This window comes from Ostrea edulis, chromosome 1 (assembly GCF_947568905.1).
Source record: "Ostrea edulis chromosome 1, xbOstEdul1.1, whole genome shotgun sequence".
Classification (NCBI taxonomy): domain Eukaryota; kingdom Metazoa; phylum Mollusca; class Bivalvia; order Ostreida; family Ostreidae; genus Ostrea; species Ostrea edulis.
The window spans coordinates 41,919,111-41,930,832 of NC_079164.1; positions in this window are offsets into that span (position 1 = coordinate 41,919,111).

An 11,722-nucleotide genomic window follows, 5' to 3' on the forward strand; every position below is an offset into this window, starting at 1 on the left:
TGTATGTCTGTTATACCCTGACGAGAGGTGACATTGATGTACGATGTACATATGTATGCTTTTATGTACAAATGTTACATACACTTACCAAACTTCACCAAATGGTACGTGTGGAGAAATGAAAATGTAGTGATTTCTTAACATTGAAATTCTATTGAAGACTTCAAAGGAGAGGGCTGAGTTCTTAGCTGGAAAATCTGCATATAATTGATTACAGATTGTTAATTATTTTATTCTTGTGTAGAAAAGGAAAATCGGCAGCAATGTAAAAGATATATATACCGAGTAGAACATTTCAGTTTGTTACACACAAATAGAAGTTGTATAATTATATAGAAAACAACGTCTCTGTAATAATCACAGGAGACGATTAACGTCATTGACTTTTGTTTTGCAATGAATTAATTAGACCTCCTCAAAGTTTCTGACATGGCAAAATAGATTCTGATGTACATGACATTTTTCTCCTACTCCTAGTGGGTATCTGTTTTATAACATTGTAATGGAGGAGGTTGCATTTATCTCAATGGAGCCGGGATGAGCCATGTTGTGTGTGTGGGTGGGGGGGGTTAAGTTGTACATGTATGTAGGAATATATGGGTACATTATGAAGAGTTAATCAGATTATATGTAAACATCCTCATGTATGTAGATTAAAGTTTCTCCATGCTGCGACTCTCAGGGCAGGGTCAGAATTTTGCAGAGGGATATCTACCAGGGCAGGGTCAGAGTTTTACAGAGGGATATCTTAGTTATACACGTGTATCATTTGTTGATAGTAGTGCCAAATTTAATGTACAGTGTCTTCCTATGTCCAGAGTGAATTTACTTTGTGGCCTCAAAATTAATAGGGTCTGTAGGGTTTATCAGTGTATCAAGTATGGTGTCGATAAGCAAATGATTCTTAAAATATAGGAGACCATATAAATGTTACTAGATCCAGTTTCAACTGTTTGACAATACATGTACCGACTGGTAGATTTCTATAGTTGTTGAAGACTTTAAAGGAGAAGGCTTAATTGTTGGTTGGAAAATCTGCATATGATTAGATATTTGATTACAGATTGTAAATTATTTCATATTTGTGTAAGAAGAAAAAAATCCGCAGCAACACACAGTTAGAAGTTGTATAATTATATAGAAAACAACGTCCGTGTAATAATTATAGGAGACGATTAATGGTAATGACTTTTGTTTCACAATGAATTAATCAGACCTCCTCAAAGTTACTGACATGGCAGAAATAGATTCTGATGTATATGACATTTTTAGGTCACCTGAGTGTGAGTCACATTTACTACTATTTGTCTGCATCCATCATCTGTTAACAACCTCTTCCCAGAAACTACTGGGACATTCTTGACTGAATTTGGTGTGTAACATCTGTAGGTGAAGGGGACCGGAATTTGTAAATTTCATGACCCCACCCCCGACACACACACTAAGGGGCTTTAATTTTGGGGCAAAATGTGTAAAATTTATGTGTTTCTTTAAAAATCTTCTATATATAGTAATGATGAGAAATGAAGCTTCTATGAAAATTGTAGATTTGATGATCTCTGGGGTAGGGGCTCTGACACCAGGGTGGGGCCAAACTTAGTATATAGTATTTATGTTTAAGTTTGCTGATACCATATAAAATCTAAATGCATACTTAGGAATAGCAGAAAAGGATGTACAAAAAATGGTGAATTTTAAAACCCAGGGTTTTGACTAGGATATGGGTCCAAATTAACGTCAGTGACTTTTGTTTCGCAATGAATTAATCAGACCTCCTCAAAGTTTCTGACATGGCAAAATAGATTCTGATGTACATGACATTTTTCTCCTACTCCTATTGGGTATCTGTTTCATATCATTGCAATGGAGGAAGTTACATTTATCTCATGGAGCCGGGATGAGCCATGTTGTGTGTGTGTGTGGGGGGGGGGGGGGGGGGGGTTAAGTTGTACATGTATGTAGGAGTATATGGGTACATTATGAAGAGTTAATCAGATTATATGTAAACATCCTCATGTATGTAGATTAAAGTTTCTCCATGCTGCGATTCCCAGGGCAGGGTCTGGGTTACACAGAAAGATGTCTGCCAGGACAGGATCTGATTTATACAGAGGGATATCTACCAGGACAGGGTCTGGGTTATAAAGAAGGATGTTTGCCAGGGCAGGATCTGAGTTTTACAGAGGGATATCTACCAGGGCAGGATCTGAGTTTTACATAGGGATATCTACCAGGGCAGGGTCTGAGTTTTACAGAGGGATATCTACCAGGGCAGGATCTGAGTTTTACAGAGGGATATCTACCAGGGCAGGGTCTGAGTTTTACAGAGGGATATCTACCAGGGCAGGATCTGAGTTTTACAGAGGGATGTCTACCATAGCAAGGTCTGAGTTTTACATAGGGATGTCTACCAGGGCAAGGTCTGAGTTTTACAGAGGGATATCTACCAGGGTGGGGTCTTAGTTTTACAGAGGAATATCTACCAGGGCGGGGTCTGAGTTTTATAGAGTGATATAGACCAGGGCAGGATCTGAGTTTTACATAGGGATATCTACCAGGGCAGGATCTACATATATGTAAGTTTTACATAGGGATATCTACCAGGGCAAGGTCTGAGTTTTACAGAGGGATATCTACCAGGGCGGGGTCTGAGTTTTATAGAGGGATATCTACCAGGGTGGGGTCAGATTTTTGCAGAGAAACGTATCAAAAAGATGTATGAGCCCCGCCCCTGTGGTGCAAAATAGAAAAGGGTTATACAGAATCATGTGTACCATTTTATTGATAGTAGTGCCAAACTGAGCGGACAATATCTTTATATGTCCACAGTGGATTGACCTTTTAACCTCAAAGTCTATAGGGGTTTATTCCGTAGGATTTACTAGTGTGCCAAGTATGGTGTCGATCCAGCAAATGATTCCTATAATATACGAGACAATATTCATGTATTACTATATCCAGTTTGACCATATGAACCTAAAGTTAACAGTGGTCGTCTACTTTTGGTGTACATGTACCAGTGCAGCAAATTCGTTGTCTGTCAAACAAAGGTTTTTCAAGATATTGAGCAGACAAATATCTTCCTATGTCCAGAGGGGATTGATCTTTGACCATGTGACCTCAAAATCAATAAGGGACATCTACTTAAGTATACCAAGTTCGATGTCCGTCATGCAAGAATTCTCAAGATATTGAGCAGACAATATCTTCTTATGTCAAGAGTGGATTGATCTTTTATCACGTGACTTCAAAATCAATAGAGGTCATTTACTCTTTAGGATGTACCAGTGTACCAAGTTTGATGTCTGTTAAGTAAAGGGTTCTCAAGATATTGTGAGGACAGTATCTTCCTGAGTCCAGTTTGACCTTTGACCATGTGACCTCAAAATCAATAGGAGTCATCTACTCCTTGCAGTGTACCAAGTTTGATGTCCGTTAAGGAAGACCTATCGAAATGTTGAGTGTACAGCATCTTCCTATGTCCAGAGTGGATTGGCTTTTGACCATGTGACTTCAAAATCAATAGGGGTCCTCTCCTACCTATAACCAACTCACAAAATATTACTATCAAGTGAATGGTTCTCAAGATATTGAGCGGGCAACATGTGGTCTACCGACTAACCAACAGGTGCAAAGCAATATGGCCCTTTACAATAAAGTTTTATGAGTGTTTCTTTGTTACATTACATTGATTTTTTTTCTGTAAAGTTACTTTAATGAGCTTTTAGACACATGATTTAGATATCAATAAAAGTACAAGAAATCTGTGTATGTTTATTTTACCCTGACGAGAAATGACGTGATATACAAGGTATATGTAATCGGGGATCACTGATATGTACAAATGTTACATACACTTAGACCCTGGTATCCCTATGGAGCGCCAAATTAACATAAACTCAAATAATTGAAGATGTCTTCAATTATTTGAAGATATCATTAATTCATTTGATGCGCGCAACAATTGAATTAAAGATCTCTTCAAATAATTAATGATATCTTCAATTCTGAATTATTGCGCACATTAAATGAATTGATAGCATTAATTCTTCTGCTGAATTGATGCGCGCTTTAATTGAATTAATGATCTCTTCAAATGAATTAATGATATCAACAATTGAATTGATGCGCGCTACAATTCAATTAAAGAGAGCAATAATTGATATAATGCGCGCATTAAATCAATTGATGAGAGCAATAATTGAATTGATGCGCGCATTAATTCATTTGATGAGAGCAATGATGGATTTAATGCGCACATTAATTCAATTATTGCTCTCGTCAATTGAATTAATATCTTTAATTCATTTGAAGAGAGCAATAATTCTTTTAGAGAGAGCAACTAAATAATTAAAGATATCTTCAATTCAATATATCCACAATTGAATTAATGATCTCTTTAATTGAATTGTTGCTCTCTTTAAAAGAATTGATGCGCGCATTAATTCCTTATACAAAAGCATTGTAAATAATTAAAGATATCTTCAATTGAATTAAAGAGATCATCAAATTATTTATACCGAGCTCTAAATCAATTATTGCGAGCAATATTTCTACGAAATTAATGCTCTCATCAATTGAATTGAAGAAAGCAATAATTGAATTAATGCGCGCATCAAATCTATTATTGCTCTCATTAATTCAATTGATGCTCTCATCAATTGAATTGAAGAGAGCAATAATTGAATTAATGCGCGCATTAAATCAATTATTGCTCTCATTAATTCAATTGATGCTCGCATTAATTCAATTGATGAGAGCAATAATTGAATTGAAGCGCGCATTAATTCATTTGATGAGAGCAATAATTGATTTAATGCGCGCATTAATTCAATTAAAGAGAGCAATAATTGAATTGATGATATCTTCAAATAATGGAAGATATCTTCAATTATTTGAGTTTATGTTAATTTGGCGCTCCATATATCCCAACATGCCAAACTTCAGCAACTGGTAGATTGCTATAGTTAGTTGAGACTTTAAAGGAGAAGGCTTAGTTTTGAATTTACTCCTGTTGGTTACAAAATCTGCATGTAATTAAATGATTGATTACATACTGTGAATTATTTCATACTTACATATGTACATTGTATGTAGAAAACAATTTGGATACTGAGTGGAACATTTCTGTTTGTTACACAAAGAAGTTGTATAATTATAGAGAAAACAACGTCCCTGTAATGATTAACGTCAATGACTTTTGTTTCACAATGAATTAATCAGACCTCAATTGATTGATTGATTGTTTTGATGTTTTCCGCCACACTCAACAATTTTTCAGTTATATGGTGGCGCCCAGTTTTTATTGGTGGAAGAGAGAACCCAGATATAATGTACCCGGGAAGAGACCACCGACCTTCCGAAAGTAAACTGGGAAACTCTCACTTACCGGCGCGAGCGGGATTCGAACCCGCGCCGACAGAGGTGAGAGGCTCCTCAAAGTTTCTGACATGGCAAAATAGATTCTGATGTACATGACATTTTTCTCTTACTCCTAGTGGGTATCTGTTTCATAGCACTGTAATGGAGGAGGTTACATTTATCTCAATGGAGCCGGGATGAGCCATGTGTGTGTGTGTGTGGGGGGGGGGGGGTGGTTAAGTTGTACATGTATGTAGGAATATATGGGTACATTCTGAAGAACCTCGAGGTACAGTTTATCAGATTATATGGAAACATCCTCATGTACATAGATTAAAGTTTCTCCATGCTTCGACTCCCAGGGCAGGGTCTAAGTTTTACATAGGGATATCTACCAGGGCAGGTTCAGAGTTTTACAGAGGGATATCTACCAGGGCAGGGTCAGAGTTTTACAGAGGGATATCTACCAGGGCAGGGTCTGAGTTTTACAAAGGGATATCTACCAGGGCAGAGTCAGAGTTTTACAGAGGAATATCTACCAGGGCAGGGTATGAGTTTTACAGAGAGATATCTACAAGGGTAGGTTTTGTGTATTAGTTCTAAGATTTGATGAGGGATATCCCCCAGGGCAGGGTCTGAGTTTTACAGAGGGATATCTACAAGGGTAGGTTTTGTGTATTGGTTCTAAGATTTGATGAGGGATATCCCTCGGGGCAGGGTCTGAGTTTTACAGAGGGATATCTACCAGGGCAGGGTCTGAGTTTTGCAGAAGTATATCTCCTAGGGTATGTCCATAGTATTGGTTCAGTTTTTTAAAGGAATATTTCCCAGGGTAGGCCAGAGCATTAAAGAGCGATTTCTCTCAGATCAGGGTCTGATTACCGGTTATTTTGCCAATTTTTTTTTTAAAAAAGTCTCACTACAATTCTTGAAAATGAAATGCAAGCATCTTCATGTAGTGTAGATGCAACCCTGCATTTTTTGGTTAAGCTGTATTATGAATGTATAATTTTACCTAGGAATATTAATTCTTTTTAATTAATAATGAATATGCAAACATTTTCATATAGTGTAGGTTTGGCTCTCTTAAACTGTTTTTTTTAATGTATTGGACACAATAAAGTGTTTGCTATTAATATTACAATGTAGATATTATGTGAAAAGACAATCGTTTATAACACAAAATGGAGCTACACAAGTATATGTTTCAAGGACATACATCAGAGAGTAGATATACATGTAAGAGTTACAAACTTCTTTTCAAAAATGTAACGGTTTAAAGTAACCTATTCCACGAGAAATCGAAATATTACTGCCTTGCATTACAATTAGAGATTTTGCTCTTTGTGTAAAATGTTCCACCACTTAAAAAATCTTTTCAGAATTTTCTTGCACAATAGCGAAAAAGAACCCATTCTTTAGTGTGTCAATCTCTGACAGTTAACACGTGCTGCATAAAGGTGTGTTTTAAAATTCATTTTGTATAGCAATATTACAGACTAATCTATGTAGCAGTTTATATCTGAAAGAATATAGATATGTTTCATTAGTGGAAATAAAAGGGTTTACAATTATATGAAAAATGTAAATTGAGAATAGGGCCGTAAATTAACCTTCAATTTGGAGGAGGCAGGAAATTAGGCGGGGGTCTGGGGGCCTGGCCCCCAGACGCTGAGCACATTTTGTGCACACATAACACGTTTCGTGCAAAATCCTTGATTCTAGGGCCTTCTAAGATGTTACTTGACTAACTCATTCTAAAAGAAAGATTTGGAATGCTTTTTAAGGGAGGTATCATGTTCTTAGTTATTGGAAACAACATAAATTCTAATGAACTTTAAATTTTAATTTTTTTTGGCTCAAAAGTTGGAGGAGGCAGCTGCCTCCTCCGCCTCCATGTAATTTACGGCCCTGGAGAATAGGGTAAACACGGACCCCTGGAAACACCAATTGTGGAATCAGGTGCCAGGGAGAAGTAAGCATCCCCTTTTGACAGGTCACACCCGCTGTGAATCCTTTATCAGGTAAATGGAGTATCTGTATTCAAAAATCAGTCTACCTAAATAAAAGGTATTTGCAAATCCGAGCATGATAATGAATAGAATTTGCAGAAAGATGACTCTAAACGAGACTGTTGAAACTCTGTGAAGATCAACTTATTTGTCAATATCCTAAATTAAAAATTAGTATGACACAAAACGTTCTCGTGAATTGTGGCAGTTGTGAGACCAAAACGAAAACCAACATATACAGGCAAGTAATGGAATATTGCTATATAAGATGAGAAGTTGACGATGGAGAACCAGAAGTCATTCCGCTTGTCATAAAGTTAAGTTAGTTTGCCGTGAACATCTTTGTTCAGTAAATCATCTAAATATGAAACAGATGTGGAAGAATATGGTGTCTTTTCTTTCGAGTTGAAAGGGATACGTCAAATCGACATAGGATTGATGAAAAAACTATTGTTGGTAAACAAAAACATCGTCAATGTGTCTAAATGTTGACCTCAAGGCCACAGCAAAATCTAATCAATGTTGTATTGATATAGACGGTCAATGAAATTCACGTTGAAATGATTTTGAAAATGAATCTGTTACACCCCACATCGTCGCCCGGCATCCCAAATCGTCACCCCGGCGACGACTTGGGACAATATTGCTATTGCACTATCATTAGGGGTGACGATTTAGGATGTGCTATAGTACACCCCTTATCGTCGTCCGTCCCAAATCGTCGCCCGCCAATATTTTATTGACGTTTTTAGGATAGATTACACAGACGTTATTTTATTGTGCCCCCCCCCCCCCCGGCTCTCTTATGTGAAGGGTACATAGGTTCACTTGGTCTGTTTGTTTGTCCGCACTAATATCTCTGGTGTTTGTCGACCGGACTGAAATTTTGTATGTAGATTACAAGTGACCCTTTGACATGCCTCCCCAAAAATAAGAATTATGGAATGAGAGCTTAAAGCGCCACGAGTTGTGCACAATTTCCAGTAACTCTTCAATATCTCTGGTGTTATTATGTGAGTTACATATTCATTTCAAAATTAAGGATTATCTCCCTTACACGAATTTGACTCCACTTTTTTTTTGGCACGCTGTTTTTGGCTATATAAAGCTCTAAAACTTCATTGTTATTTCGGATTTCAAACATTTCGAATGAGCATCAGTGACATAATTTGTCGAAATGCGCATCTGAAGTCACTAACAAATCTGCGGTGCACAAGACCTAACAACCCCATGATCAGCAGAATGACCCTACCCCAAAAAGGCTAAATGGTTTATTTTCGGATCTCTCTCTCTCTCTCTCTCTCATAAAAAACAAAGATACCACCAACGATAACAAATACAACTCTTTCAATAGTAACAAAACCACTACCAACTACCAACTACCACTACCAACCAAAACAACAATAACAAATACTGTGATCATAATAAATCTTTTTAAAAAATTATACAGCAGAACAAGTAGAAGACGAATTAGAAGATTAAAATGTCTTGCTTATAGGATCCAGAGAACCTTTTGCGGTTATAGATGGACCACAGAAGAAGAAAGAATGAGTTAACAAACAGGGCCTGTTTGTATTTTAATGATGCTTCCAAATAGTTGCAGAAAGGGGACGACAATTTGGGGTGTGGGGTTAGGCCCAAATCGTCACCGGCGACGATTTGGGACGGGCGACTATTTGGGGTGTTACAGATTCAAAATGTCAGGAAGGAATTTTTAACAAGCCGATGGATTTTTTGACGAAGTATATTATCAGTGTATTGTAACCGTACTAAATTTACAAAGACTACATAGGTATTGTAGGGGCCTCCGTGGCCGAGTGGTTAGGACATCGTGATCAATATCACACGGCCCTCTCACATCTGTCGGTGCGGGTTTGAATCCCGCTCGCGCCGGTAAGTGCGAAAGTTTCCCAGTTTACTTTCAGAAGGTCGGTGGTCTCTTCCCAGGTACATTGTATATGGGTTCTCTCTTCCACTAATAAAAAAAAAATGGGCGCCACATATAACTGAAAAATTGTTGAATGTGGCGAAAATGTTAAAAGGGAAAGGGGAATTTTATTTCGAAGAATTTCGTACTTTATGGATAACCAAATGTTAAAGCCGAGTTTTTCCTAAACACAGTTATAATAATGAGTCTTACGAACGAAGACAATGGTGTTACAATCTTTGTCAGTTGGAACCTGTACATGTAGGCCTCGATACCTCCTCAAAATGGATAATGAGTATAAGGGGGATCTTTTAATCTCGCATAGGACAAATTAAAACAAAAAAGCCTACCATCTATCTTTCTGCGTTTAACTCTTCATATTTAGCCCATCATCTGGCATAATCGTCGACAGAATTCATAATAAAGAAGTTTTGTCGCCAGTTGAAAGACCGGAGCTCCCTTTCGGACCTTTTAAAATGAATGATTTTAGGTTGTCGTTTTCAACTCTTATTTACATTTGGAAGATTTTGTTAAGATGGTCTTTATGGAGGCACTGTTAAGCTTCTTGGTCATTCAAATGTTTGCATGCAAAGTAGAAGTATTGACATTGAAAGGTGATGGAATAAAAGACTGGACTTTGTTGGACCAGGAATGGTTGCTTATGTTATCGACATCTATTTCTTTGTTGGCAAATTTCAGATAAAAGTCAAACAGTATGATGGACGAATATTCATCCGTGACATGCAGTGTTGATGGACAACATTCATGATCACATAATTCAGTCTGTATTGCAGCGTTGTAAAATCTGATTATGGACCTGCTTTGGTGGGTTTTTTTTAGATAACTAAAAACTTTGCAAGGACCCCCATGTGAACTTTTAAGATTTCCAACATCTCTACATTACCATTGCACCCATTTGGAAAAGTAGTGCTTAGTGCTCTAATCCATTTACCTCCCCGTTATCTATGAAAAAGAGTACTTTAAATAAGGCTGTTAGAGTTAAGGTAATTTTTTTTCCCAGACTTCTGACCCTATGGGCAAGCTTGAAATGGTTTTTAAGAAGTTACTGATATAGTGTCCTGTCACTCATATTGAAACGTCAGATATCTGGGATATGTCTACTTGAATAGAGACAGTATTGGAAGAAGCGCTATGAAGTAGGCACCACCTGGAAAGAGAAGACCGGTCTATTGACTTTGAAATCAATGTCAGAATTTATGTCTCCATATTCAATTACATTATGTATTTGCTGATCCTTTAATTATTTTGTTTGTATGTATGTATAGATAGATAGATATAGATAATACATGTATATACATGTAGAGAGAGAGAGAGAGATGATGATGATGATGATGAAATGTGTATAGTGAGGACAACTTTTAACCATTCGACAGAAGTTGAGGACAGAAAGTACACACTGAGGACAAAATTCTGTCCTTACAATTACGTCCCCATAAACGTGATCCACAGCATGTGAAAGATGTAATATAAAATATTAGATTAGTGAGGACAAGTGGTGTGGGGACATATTCTCGCTAATATTCACTCTCAAAACTTTTTTTTTCACAATTCGAAAGAGAGTACTAGATAATACAGTACATTTTTGCCTTTACAGTAACATATTCGTGTGTTCTCTTCTAAACATTGTGAGGATGTCCTCACTAAACAGGTTTCACCATCCAGAGAGAGAGAGAGAGAGAGAGAGAGAAACTAAAATCAACAACACTCAATATCCAAAGTGTCTGATCTGAATTTAGATACAAGGCCAAATAAAGCACTAAAACACAAACAATATCATGGGACTTCTTCGGGACGACAGAATATTTACAAAGAAAAGTAAATAAAATACAAATGTAAACTAGCTCTTAACCCCAAGTACAAACAGAACACCTACATATTGAAATTATTGAGTGTAATATGGGGCAATAAAAGAAGTCTGTTCTGAACGACAGTCAGGACTGAACTGCACTAATTAACTCAAATCTTAAGCTAGATGAAGTTATATGACTGCAAGCACAAAAAAACCTAGCTGCAGAACTGTAGCTCTCTGAAAAAATATTTTGACATAACTGTTATGTCAAAATATTTTTTCAGAGAGCTACAGTTCTGCAGCTATCAAGAGATATGAATTACATTAACAAATATATCACGTACTACACACTACGAAACAATGACAAATATTCGTTAATATAAAAGATACACTTACAAAATAAATTGAGAAATTATAACTGTACAGGGTTACTCAAAAGCGAATGCTACATGGCTGTAATCGTAGCTAGTATTTGATTTAATATTTTTCCTTTTTTTCGCAGTGTGCAGCATGTGGTATTTGTGTGTGTAAATTATGTCTCTTGATAAAGACGCGGGTTGCGTCAAAAATCTGAGGTATAAACACATGTATATAGATAGATCTATCAGATAG